Source organism: Equus quagga, chromosome 14, assembly GCF_021613505.1.
Source record: "Equus quagga isolate Etosha38 chromosome 14, UCLA_HA_Equagga_1.0, whole genome shotgun sequence".
In the NCBI taxonomy this organism is placed as follows: Eukaryota; Metazoa; Chordata; class Mammalia; order Perissodactyla; family Equidae; genus Equus; species Equus quagga.
The window spans coordinates 90,023,184-90,036,653 of NC_060280.1; the positions used below are offsets into that span (position 1 = coordinate 90,023,184).

The 13,470-nt window shown below is 38.8% G+C and overlaps 1 pseudogene; it reads left to right on the forward strand.

The window, feature by feature from the left end:
• Positions 1 to 1,151: 1,151 nt before the first annotated feature.
• On the forward strand, positions 1,152 to 13,111 carry LOC124225656 (olfactory receptor 7E24-like; annotated as a pseudogene).
• Positions 13,112 to 13,470: the final 359 nt, after the last annotated feature.

A 13,470-nucleotide genomic window follows, 5' to 3' on the forward strand; every position in this document is an offset into this window, starting at 1 on the left:
TGACAGGCTCTGAGCTGTGTGCTATGTAGCTTTTTAAATTTTCATCTGTATAATCACCTCCAAGATATAGGTACACCCATTATCACTATTTTACATTTGATTAAAGAAGTATAATATTTTTATTTAATTTGTATCAGGTCCTGGGGCAAAAAGGATAAACTCAGGTTTGGATCTGAGCAGTGAGACTCTATTCACAGGGCACAGGGAAATGTCTTTCCACACCATTTAGTTCAGTGTGTCTACTGAGCCCTTGAAATGTGGCTAGTCCAAATTGAGATGTGCTGTCAGTATAAAATACCAGATTTTGAAGATGTTCAAAAAAAGAACGTAAAATATCTCAATTTCGTATATTGGTGAAATTATAAGACTTTTGGTATAGTAGGTTAAATAAAATGTTAAAATTTAAAAAAGACCCAACCAACCCACTCAACCTTTCTTTTCTCTTTCCAGGTCACCTCAAGCAGAACGCTCACTGGGATATGACTGAGTCTCATTCATTTCTGATTCCCCAGAACCTACACTGTGCCAATCACAATAAAATATATACAAAATAAATAAAATATATATAAATATGAATAAAAACTATAAATAAAATGAAATAAAATATATATAAATCTCTGTTAAATATTGATTACCTTTTGTTAGTTCACAGGAACACAGCATAGTCAATATGGCTTCCACACACTGGGGGCTTTCCTGTCTGGGCTTTCATCCCTTCCAGGGTTGTCCTGTATGACTAAAGAAATGAATAAGATTGTTCGTTTCCCTCCAAATACTCAGAATGACAAATTAATCCAACCTAAGAAGGAGGTCATGAGACCCTCCAATTTGTAGCCAAGTCTAACAATAGTTGTGGTAACTTGGGGACCTACTACCTATGATTGGCATCTGAAGTGGAGTGTGGGAGCAGTCTTGTAGAATCCAAAACTCCAGGCAAGCAGTGTAAATTGAATTAAATTTTAGGACACTCAGCTGGTGTCATGGAGAATTGCCACGTGTAGTGAAAACCCCCACAGTTGGTGACCAGAAATGTCAGAAATGAAGCCTTCTGGGTATAAGTAAAGGAGACACAACAGGAGGTGAAAAACTGGGTAGGTTTTTCCTATACAGTGCCAAAGACTTAATTTAATTTTACTTTAGCTAGAGTATCCATGACCACCATGAGATTTCTGAGGGCAATGGGTACTGTTGCAACGAGGAATTCAGGCAAGACAGTAGTTCCAATGGTGAAGGTGAGGCACACTGTTTGTCCTCTCTTTTTGTGTTCAAGAACCTCCCTAAGGTTACAGAGGATACCTTGTTTAAATTTAGTGGGATTTCCAGCTGTTATCATAATTTGAGCCCCAGTATTGATTCAGGACGTGAGATTTGCCAATCGGTGCATTTCAGCAGACACTAAAGTTAATTCAGAACCTATTTTGAAGAGATCCAAAAACTAATTGGCATCCTTTCATTTTTTGTTCTGTAAATTCTTTTAGTGAATTTTGGACTTCCAAGTGGATCAAGTTATGTATCTCTATTTCAGTTTTTTGTTTCCTCCCTCATATCTAGGTTCTTTCCTTCTATTCTTTTCCTCTTTTATTTATTTATTTTTTATCACTAGATATACTTCAAGGGAGGTCTTCTCTATGCTGCTCATATTTATAAATTTCTTTTTTCCAGAGAGCTTCAAATCAGTATCTTCATGGATAGGGACCTCCTCCATGATAACGGTTGTTTAATAGGGTTTATATGCACTGTTCTTGAAAGAGGTTTGAATTAATCCCTTCACTGTAGTACAGAGATGCCATTAGAGTTTCTCTCTATAACCCTGAGGATCTGGATCTTTGTTGTGACAAAGACATGGGGCAACAGCAGCAGCAGAGTCTGTTTTTAAGAGTGCAGACCTCGGCATGACACAAAATAGCTCCTTTTCTTCTTCTCTGTTCCTCTCCTTCTCCCTTGCACTCCCCCTCTCCCCTTATCTTCCTCCTCCTCCTCCTCCTTATTCTTCTCTTTCTCTCTCTCACTCTCTCTCGCTTTCTCTCTCCCCTAGTGACCACTTTTTCATGAACAACCACCCCATGGACCTATATCTTGCTCAGGGTATACTCTCTCCCCTGAGCTCTCTCAAGGACCAATGCCTGGTTGAAACACACAACCAATCAGGTTAAGAAAGAGTCTTTCCCCTGACACTAGTGTCAGCCACAGCTTCATTCTCAGACATACAGATAGGCCTAGGCTGACACAAGACCCAGGGCCACCTTAAGAAAGGACCATGCTATTGTCTCTACTAGCCAAGTAATTATTGCAATATCTAAATTAGGTAAGTTATATCTATAAGAGAGGATTGGAAAGACTCAACAAATGCATCACAATGCAGCACGGTCTACAGTACAATCTTCTTGCAGGCAGTAGCTCAAAGGGCATGCTTACCACCAGGCAACAGAGCCAGGAAGCAAGCCAGAGCAAGAGAAGAAAGACCTCTGAGGGAAGTGGTCATTGTCTCAGTGCCACACTCACTGCATCAAGTGGAGTAGACACTCAGCAGAAATAGGATGGACTCCCACTCAAAATTTATGTTGGATGTTGAGGCTGATAATGCCATACAAGCAAGAGGGTTTACAAAGTGTTATTCCACATATAAAGATCTCTCTATCTAAGGAGAGCATGATGTGACTTCTAAGCTATCATGAAATGATTCGAGTTCAAGAAAAGTGGCTGGCTTGGGTTTTTTATTGTGGTTATGGTGTGGGTTCACAGTGAGTGTTCCTGCAAATGTGCATGGGCTTGCAAGGTTTGAATCTCTTCCTGTTGCCAAAGGAGGGAAGACCTAAGCTTTCTTTTTCTTTTTTTTTACTGAGATATAATTGACATATAATATTATATTAGTTTCAGGTTTACAACATAATCATTCAGTATTTTTATGTATTGTGAAATAAGTCTAGTTAACATCTGTTGCCATGCATAGTTCCAGTTTTTTTCCTGTGATAACTTTTAAGATCTACTCTCTTAGCAACTTTCTTTTTTTTGGTGATGAAGATTGGCCCTGAGATAATATCTGTTACCAGTATTCCTTTTTTTTTTTCCCAAAGCCCCGGTACATAGTTGTACATCCTAGTTGTAAGTCATTCTAGTTCTTCTATGTGAGATGCCACCACAGCTTGGCTTGATGAGCAGTGTGTAGGTCTGTGCCCAGGATCTGAGCCGAGAAACCCTGGGCTGCCAAAGCAAAGCAGGCAAACTTAACCAGTCAACCACGGGGCCAGCCCCCTTGGCAACTTTCAAATATGAAATAGAGTATTATTAACTATCATCACTATGCTGTACATTACATCCCCATGACATTCATTTGATAATTGGAGGACCCAGGCTTTTTTTTTTTTATCAGCTAGCCCAGATGTTGGGCGAAAGAAGAGAGAGAGTTTTGGTTTAAAAAATCTTAGCAGCCAAACATCATACACAAAAAATGGAGTCAGACACTTTATAACGTAGTTCTTATAGATTATTCATAGATAGTCCAAGTCAAGGGAATTAATTGTCCTGGATTTGGATAAAATGAAGTACATTTGAGTGCTTACTAGTGTCTTTTAATTAAAACATTTTTTTTCTTTAACAGAGAGTATATTTCCTATTCCTTTTGTTTCCTTCAAAGGAGGCAACTGATATGTTAGTGTGTTTATGGAATTTTTAAAACTCTAAATATCCTTGCTAATTTGTTTGGTCCAATCATTCCAAAATGGATGAATATAGAAACAGGTGAATGGAGCAAAAGCCAAAGAGAAAAGAGTTCTGAGAAGAATGTGTTTGCCACAACTGAGAAATATTGCTGAACGGATATGATCCTCAAGCATGAGTACTTTATTTATGAACTGCTTGAATCCAAAATATAGACACACTAATGGGTACCTGTATACTGGTGTACTTTACATCTTTCATTTGTTTTCCAAAAAGTGTCTCTGCTCTGTGGAACCCCAGAGTCTAACAGGTGTCTTTGAATTCCTCCTCTTTGGACTCTCAGATGATCCAGAACTGCACCCTCTAATCTTTGGCTTGTTCCTGTCTATGTACCTAGTCACTATGCTGGGGAATCTGTTGATCATCCTGGCTGTTGGCTTTGACTCCAACCTCCACACCCCCATGTACTTCTTCCTCTCCGTCCTATCCATGGCTGACATCAGTTTTACTTCTACCACAGCCCCAAGGATGATTTTGGACATTCTAACTCATAGCAGAGTCATCTCCTATGTGGGCTGCCTGATTCAGTTGTCTTTTAAAAATCTTTTTGGATGCTTGGAAAGTGTACTCCTAATTGTGATGGTCTATCATCAGTTTGTAGCTATTTGTTATCCCCTGCCCTACCTGGTCATCATGAACACGCACCTCTGTAGTTTGCTGGTTCTGGCGTCTTTTTTTTTTTTTTTTTGAGGAAGATTAGCTCTGAGCTAACATCTGCTGACAATCCTCCTCTCTCTCTCTCTTGTTTTTGCTGAGGAAGATTGGCCCTGAGCTAAAATCCATGCTCATCTTCCTCCACTTTATATGCAGTATGCCTACCACAGCATGGCTTGACAAGCGGTCTGTAGGTCTGCACCTGGCATCCGAAGTGGCGAATCCTGGGCCACTGAAGCCTAACGTGCAAACTTAACTGCTGTGCCACTGGGTCAGCCCTCTGGTGCCTTTTTTGATCAGCCTTTTAGACTCCCACCTGCACTGCTTAATGATGTCACAACTTACCTTTTGAACAAAGGTGGAAATCACTCATTTCTTCTGTGACCCTCAACTCCTCAAGCTTGCCTGTAATGATACCTAAAATACTAATATATTTGTTGGTGCCATCTTTGGTGGTGTTTCAGTCTCAGGGATTCTTTTCTCTTTCACATGAATTGTTTCTTCGATTTTGAGAGTTCCATCAACAAGTGGAAGGTACAAAGCCTTCCCCACCTGTGGCTCTCACTGTCAGTTGTTTGCTTATTTTATGGAACAGGCCTTGGGTTGTACCTCAGTTAGACTGTCTCACGTTCTCCCAAGGATACAGTGGCCTCAGTGATGTACAACATAGTCACCACTATGCCAAACCCCTTCATCTTCAGCCTGAGGTACAGGGACATCAAGAGAGCCTTGCGGAGGCTCTTCAACAAAACAGCCTAGTATCCATCCTTGGGCCATTTTTTATTGTTCTGTGCATTAGAAATGATTGCAAAACCAAACTACGGGAATTGGCAAATGCCTCTTTGGTCACATAATTTTTGTAGCTCATGATTTTTATTCCTCTTGATTTATCATATCTGAAAATTGCTTATTTTGGCACATACATGATCAGATTGAGGCAATATTTTGAGATCCTGTGTATGTCAAAATCACTGCATAATTGAATCCTATTAGATCTATGGAACTTTCCACATTTGTCACCTGTGACCCAGACATCCTGTAGAAATTCAGAACTCTATTCTTTAATATATATATATTCAATTAATCAACCATTTCATTTTCCATGTGTATTTTCCATAGAACTTTGGATTTGATCAAATCTATTGGTGAAGGTTGTGTGAGAGAATGTATGCCACTGGTCCTCAAGTTTGGCTTTATAGTTGAAGGATCTGATGAGCTTTAAAAATTCTCATGCCTAAAACCCAGCACCATAGATTAAGCTTTAATTGGATTGGAGAGTGAAAAGAGAATGAACAGTTTTAACAACTCCCCAGGTGACTCTAATATGCAGCTAAGGTGGAGAACTATTGAATTTTGTCAGATCTTTCATTGAAAGATGACGTGTCTGTCTTGGGTCCTTTACTGTACATGATCATGTCCTGAAAATCTTAAAGTGATCACTGCTTGTAAAGAAGATACAAGAAAACTTGCCATAGTAACAGGCAATGTGAATTTTCTCAAATTCCTGGTAACATCTTTTCACATATCTCCTCCCTCCACATTCTTCATATATGCTCTTTATTAAGCCTTTGTTTTTCTGCTTCAAAGTTCCCCTTCTATAATTTAGTTGGTGATACTGGAGTAGTAGGAGAATCTTTAAAATACTGCTCTGATTTTCCATCTGGTCTTTTTTTCTAGATTCTTCCAGTAGTAATCAGTAAAGGACAACATATCCTTATAAGCCTAACCTTTTCCCGTATCCCTCAGCCGATGGCATGGTCACTTCCTGGAGTTACATTTTTATGTTACTACCTTTTTCTTTTATGCCTTGCATCTTTCAATAACTATTTAATCAATTACTTTTATTAAATTATCTTCATTAAAATAACTAGTGTGGTTTCTATTTTCCTGATTGAACACTGATGGATAAATTGTTGATGAGGAGAAAGGTATGCTGTGAGATTTTGAAATTGGAGTATTATATAATGAGCTCAGGAAAAAAAGGTGATTGTAAAGATATGTCTTGGTCAAGGGTATACAATTGAGATTTTAAATAGTGATATAATATTTCCAGTCCCTCTGTGGTTCTCTTTGTGTCTGTAGATCATTGTCACCCAAGTCATTCTGAATAAATTTAACTTTTTCTAATTTTATTATTCAAGGATAAAAAAGGGCCATCTCCTCAGCTAAAGGGAGAACCTCCCTTTTATAAGTAACAGCCTCTTTAAAGTTCCACTTTGTAAGCACACTTTACTGTCTTCTGTCGCTATCAATCTGTCTTTGGGCATTTCTGTCTTCTGCAACATACCCAGGAACCTGTGTAGATATCAATCTACATATCAGTATTTCCTTTAGAGATGCTACACATTGTTTCTGAGATAGCAATCTGGACTCTGGGAAAGGCTATCCAATAAATAGTTTAAATCACTCTTTCTTTTACCGCTAAGCTAAATCACCTACCAACTTCACTGACAATGAATTTTGAAGCTGAAAGTGCGCTTTAACCTGGATGCTGGAGCTAAGACCTTACTATTTTTGCAAATAAGATGGTGAGCAATTTAAGGGCTGGAACTTAATATCCTTTATCTTTATACTCCAAATCTAGCACAACGAGGGCAGAGACCAGGCACACATTTACTTTGTATAATGTGAATAAATTATTCCCTCTTTTAGCAGAAAAAGTGAAAATATTTTAAAATCCATATATCCAGCATTTCCCTTTCTCCCTGGACCACTGGGCCTTCTGTAGAGTGCTCTCTAAGCTCCTGAGAGAAGAAATGTATCATTTGTTTATCCATATTAGGATAAATATTCAGTAGGATATATTTTTGTCCATCTAATAATATGTACAAGATTGAAAGTCACAAAATAAAGGATAGGTTTACAAGTTCTACAATAATAAAGGGATAAAAAATGAGAACATAAATTTATCAATTGAACATCTAAAAAGAGGATACAATAAGTTGTTCATCTTTCAGTTTCTTTCAAGAATGCACATTGTAGAAGGAAGGAGGAATTAGGAAAAACACAAAACAAATCATTCACAGACATATCCTTGGTTTTCATACCATGTCTTTTAAACTCAGTTTGGCAGTGACCCTGATATCTGAAGTTTCTTACTCTCTTACCACTCACCTCTCTTCTAATTCTTCCCTACACACCTGCCATTTGGTTATTTCGTCTCCTCCAAATTTTCCTATGCTATTGATGCACACACACATAATTAGCATCTTTGCTTTTATGTCCAATTTAATTTGGTATATATTCTATAGACCATCTCCCACATATCCCACTTTATAAGACAAAAGCCCATGATATTAAAGACTTCAATACAAAGATTCTAAAGAACATATACTTAGAGACAGATGACCCCTCTCTGGTTGAGTAGAAATCAGATATTTGTTGAATTTGGGTACTGAATAGCTATGGCTTGCTCTGACATTGATGGAGATCAAGGACATCCATGGAAAAACTATCAGTGCAAGAGAAACCAGAGGGATTTCTGAGTATATGGCCAGGAGCAGCATGGTGGGATCTGCAGAAGTACCCCTAACAGAGCAAATTCTTCCATGTGCTCATTCTTCTCCAGGGAATTTTTCCTGAAAAGATGATGGTGTGATGGGTTGGAGATGATGCTAGAAACCAGAGGAGCATCTCCCTTGTCTTCTTCTTCTGAGTCAATCGAGTCAACTGAGTCCTGGTAAAGGGTGAGGCCTGTGTGTTAGGTAGCTTCAAAGATGCCCCCAATTCCCCCTACCATCTGTATTCACACCCTGCATATACCCATCTCCTTGAGTGTGAGATGGACGTAGTGATTTGCTTCCAATGAATAGAATGAGGAAATATATGGGATATCCCTTCCAATATTAATGTGTAGAAAGACTCTGCTTTCACCTTGCCTGATCTCTCACCAGCAGGCTCTAATGGAAGCTAGCTTGCATGTTTTTAACTGCCTAATGGAGAGGCCTATCTGGCAAGAAACTAAGGGAATCCTCTGTCCCTCAAGGAATTGATGCCTATCAACAACCGTCTAAGTGGGCTTAGAATCAGATGTTCTTCCATTCAAGCCTTAAGATGACTTCAGCCCTGGCCTATATTTTAAATGTAGACATCTCTGAGACCACTTGAACTATTTAAGCAAACTATCAAGTTACCAGATAAATATGTCAAAATAAACAGTTGTTTAATGTAACAATACGTCTACTTGAAAGAAAAATGAGAACCTGAATTGTCATTGAAAATAACAAAAACCATAAATCTCCATCATATAAAACCCAAAACCACAAGCCAGCACAATAGAAAGAAAAATAGGAAGTTCTCCTTAGAGACAGAAATCTTAACTGTGAACATAGAAATGCTACCAGATTCTTGGTATAGAAGACCTAATTCTCTCTAAATTACGTGATTAATTCAGTGGATTTGCTTTGAATTTTATAAGATAAGCAACATAGAATTAAGAAGTGAGGAGTAGAGGTCAGTCCCCTCTTGAGAAGAGAAAGGGCCTAGATCCTTCCTAGTATGTTCACTTTCCTCCTTTTCTTCTTCCATTGAATTAGTAAGTCCTCAGAGATTGAGATAACATGGACCAATTTGGCTTATTATGTGCTGTGTGTAATGAGCTCTCAAGGCCATCCTACTATAAATAATCAGCCGTGCTTTCCACCCCATCAGTTAGCCACCTCTAGTCCAGTGGGTTCTACATGTGTGCCTACTCTTCTCAGAGTAGTTGTCTGTACCATGAGGCCCATTTCTGAGTCTACCTTCCTGCCAGTCCCGAGGACAGAGCCTCAGCTCTCATCCAACACAAAGCAGGAGAGGGGCAGCCAATTAGCATTCCTCTGTCCTGCCCTCGCAGAGATGCACTGCAGCCCATTGAGTGCCATGTTCAATGGTACACTGAATGCGGGAAGGACTGGGAGAGCATGGTTTCCTCATTATCAAGACCAGCATGGGGGCTGACCCCGTGGCTGAGTGGTTAAGTTTGCACGCTCCGCTTTGGTGGCCCAGGGTTTTGCTGGTTCGGATCTTGGGCGCAGACATGGCACCGCTCGTCAGGCCACACTGAAGTGGCGTCCCACATGCCACAACTAGAAGGACTCACAACTAAAATATACAACTATGTACTGGGGGGACTTGGGGAGAAAAAGTAGAAAAAAAAAGGTTAGCAACAGTTGTTAGCTCAGGTGCCAATCTTTAAAAAAAAAAAAAGACCAGCAGGACAGGTGGTACAACCAGAGGGGAGGACACCAAAATTCAAAGACTCAGCTCAGAGCCCTACAAAGTTTATATTGTTGGTTCTGATGGGGATCTTGGAACTGATTTAGATCTCTATTTTCCTCCCACACTGGTTCTATCTCTCATAGACATCTTCCCCACAAGAGCAGGAAATAGGTCCCTGTAAACAGTCCCCTAGGCACTCAAAAAGATCATGAAGGTGATGATAATAATGACAAAAATGATGCAGTGATAACTGTATCGCAAACCTTTAACTAGGGATTCCACGTGCCAGGTGCTGAGCTATGTTTTTTATTTACCTTTGATTTGCATTACCACCCCAAAAGAGAGCAACATACATGATCATCTTTTTAGAGTTGAGGATAGGAGCACTACATTTTCACATAATTTTTACCAGGCCTTGGGATTGAAAGGGGCAAAATCATGTTTGAATCCAGACAGTGGACTCCATTGACAGAGCTTCTAGACAGTATTCCAGCCAATCCAACCTGTGTATCTCTTCCCTGTTACTCCAGACAGAAACCCCAGCTCACTGTGCTCTTCCATTTGGAGTTTCTGGTGACCACAGGAGGGGGAAGGGGTTTGGACTTGCTACATCAACTACAGGAAGCATGGCTGAGCTCAAGATGGGAACCAGTGAAAGAGTCAGCTCCTGGCAATTCAGGGCAGATCTCTCCCTTGTCCCTGCTCTTGGATTTTGCCTCACTGTTTGCTTCCTCCTCCATTATTATAATTTAACCCCTCTTGATCTCTAAGGAGACATGAAGAGGTACCATTCTTAGTCAGGAAACAAGACACTGTTAAAAGATATACCTTGAGACATTTAGAAGAGACCTCTGAATCTTTGCTTAAACTCTGAAGTGTAGAGAAACCGAGTTCAGAGCATGGACCTCGGAAACCTACCACTTAATTTTAAATCCATCTGTTCTACTTATTTTCTGTGTGATTTTGGTTAAGTTCATAATAACTCTGAGCCTCTATGTTGTCATCTGAATTGATCTCCATTTGATACAAGCACGTCAAGTAAGAATTAAACCAAATGAGTACTGAACATGTGACTGAATATGTGATGGATGCATAACGTAAGGACAAAGTAAATTTTAGGCCTTGTTATTATTATTATTATTATCAAGGCTAAGCACCATCTATCCAATTAACTTGTCCTGTGATCTGCAGGTTTGGTTTTCTCTGGATCCTGAGAGTACATTTTATTTTTGTCCTTATACAAGTAGATTTGAAAGCCTAAAGAGAAATAATTTAGTCTCATTCATTTCTGATTCCTTAGAGAATATCATTGCCTGATAGAGAGTAGCCTAAAAGAACAGCAGTGATATCTGTTATATATTGAATAGACACGTCCTTGGTTCTCGGGAACAGACCATTGTCAATATGGCTCCCCCACACTTGGAACTTTCCTGCCTGTTTTTACTTCCAGCGATGTCATGTAGGACTAGACAAAAGATAAAACAGTGCTTGTATCCATGTCACAAATTTACTAAGGGATCCATCGTTTTCCATTTAATAGAACTACAACACTCAAGTATTAAAAAAATTGTGGAGATTTTCATAAAAATAAAAAAAAGAGAGAGACAAAGAGAAAGCAAGGTGAATATTATTGTGTGGACTGAGACGCATGTTAGGATTTCCATTCATTGCATGAATCAATTCCGTGGGACATGATAGGCTTCTATCTCTCTACCAAATAATTGAATAAAAGGTCGTTAAAACTTCCTTGGGATTGTGTTTCACTAATAAACCTACTATTCCAATAATGATTCTAATTCTGATTTAAAACCTTGAGTGGATATTTGTGAACAACAAATCTTTGTTAGGTGCCACACATGTCCTAGAAATAGATACTATTCTCCCATTTCTAGGTAGGGGATACAAGCACAGAGAGGTTGAGAGATTGATACACATTCAACATTTATTGGGTGAAAGATGTGGGACTCAGACAAAGGTCTCCTAATTTCTGTCCCAGGTCTCTGTCTACTTTAACTTAACAGAATGATTGTTTTCTTTTGAAACCTGCTTTATACCCAGATGTGCAAACAGTAGAAAAACCATAGATTCTTTCTCCTGGAATTTGGTGAATTCATCTGTGACTTAGGGAAATGAGCCAAGTGGTTTACAGGGAACTTTAGGGAATGAATGTTGTAGATCACATGGTTCTCTACGAATAGCAATGAATTTTGCAGCCCATTTTGGAAATCTGAGATATGGGAATATTATCTCCTATATAAGATGGGAATTTTCACGTGGACCTATCATGGAAAGACCCTTGCAGGACAAACTTGGAGGATCTTTCTGATTCTATACCTTGACAATAAGAGCACGTAGTTGATTTTGTCTAAATTTTCTACTTGGAAAATAAATGTAGATAATTAATAGTAAAATTGCAAATGTATTAAATTTAACAACTCAAGCAATTATCTTTCATGCATATACCTTATGGAAATTTTCACTTCTGTGCTATGGAGATGAGCACAAGAATTTTATTAGGACTAGCACAATAAAAAATTGAAAGACAGAATGAAGTTCATCTCTCAGGTAATACTATGCATCATTTAAATTGTTTGAAATAGATGTATGTACATCACAGAGACTTAAAATACAAATATTTTGGTACCCAAGACCTTCTCAGGAAATAATATGTGTATTATGAAAGTATTTAGGTAAGTTTTCAAGAAAACTATTTACAAATACATAAATCAATACTGATGTCATGAAACATTGAAAGAAAAACACACCCGCCAAATTCATGACAGTGTTTGCCTTTGGGCAACTGTAGTGCAAGAGAATGAGATCATTCAAGGATAGCAAAAAACTGTCAACTTTTATTCGTTATGAATTCTGAAGCAAGTATGTTAAATACTTCTATGTTTAATATGAGTGGTAGGTAATACTGGTAATAATAATAATACTAGGTATCACTACTGGAACGTTTACTAAGTGCCTGGCAACGGTTCTCCACCCTGGTTATGTGTTAGTATGATCAAAGGATTTACATGTAGAGATTCTGATTTAATTGGTTCTAGTTTGTGAGTAGCACACCAGTAAATTTTTGAAGATCAACAGGTAGTTATGCCTAACTAGCACTGAGAACAACTATCAAAGCATTTTATCACTTTTATTTAATTTGATTTTTATAGCAAGGTAGGATCAATTATTACACCCATTTTACAGATGAGCAAACTACGGTTTGTGAATTGCTTGAATCCACTTGTCACCCCCTGCACTACGCAGTCATCATGAACCTCCACCTTTGTGGGTTGTTGGTCCTGGTGTCATTTTTCCTCAGCTGCACTACTGCACTTGTGGCTCTCACCTGTCAGTTGTTTGCTTATTTTAGGGAACAGGCCTTGGAGTGTACCTCAACTCCACCGTCTCATCTTCCTCAAGTAAGAGTGAAGTGGTCTCTGTGATGTATACTGTTGTCATCCTTATAATGAACCCCTTCATCTACAGTCTGAGAAACAGAGACATCAAGAGTGCCTTGTGGAGGATTGTCAACAGAATAGCCTAATATCAATGCTTGTGCTATACTTTTGGTTCACAGGACTGGAAAAGGCAGCAAAATCAAACATGCACAAGAAATTCTGAATCTCTAGTCAAATAGTATATATGTATCCATATGGCTCCTCTGCTTTCTTTTTACAACATTTTCTCTCTTTGTGTAGCTTTAAAAGAGTTGGGAGATTATTTTGGACTCCCCACTTAAGTCATAGCCCCTCCAGGCTTATGCATGGTACCTCAGTATACTCTTGTCACTTTCCTTAAGCATTACCCAGGACTCTTGGTCACCAGCAGTCTTGTTTCTATCATTGCAAAATAACCATAGTGATGTCTTTTTTATTATTTATTGTTTCTATACTTGTCCCATGA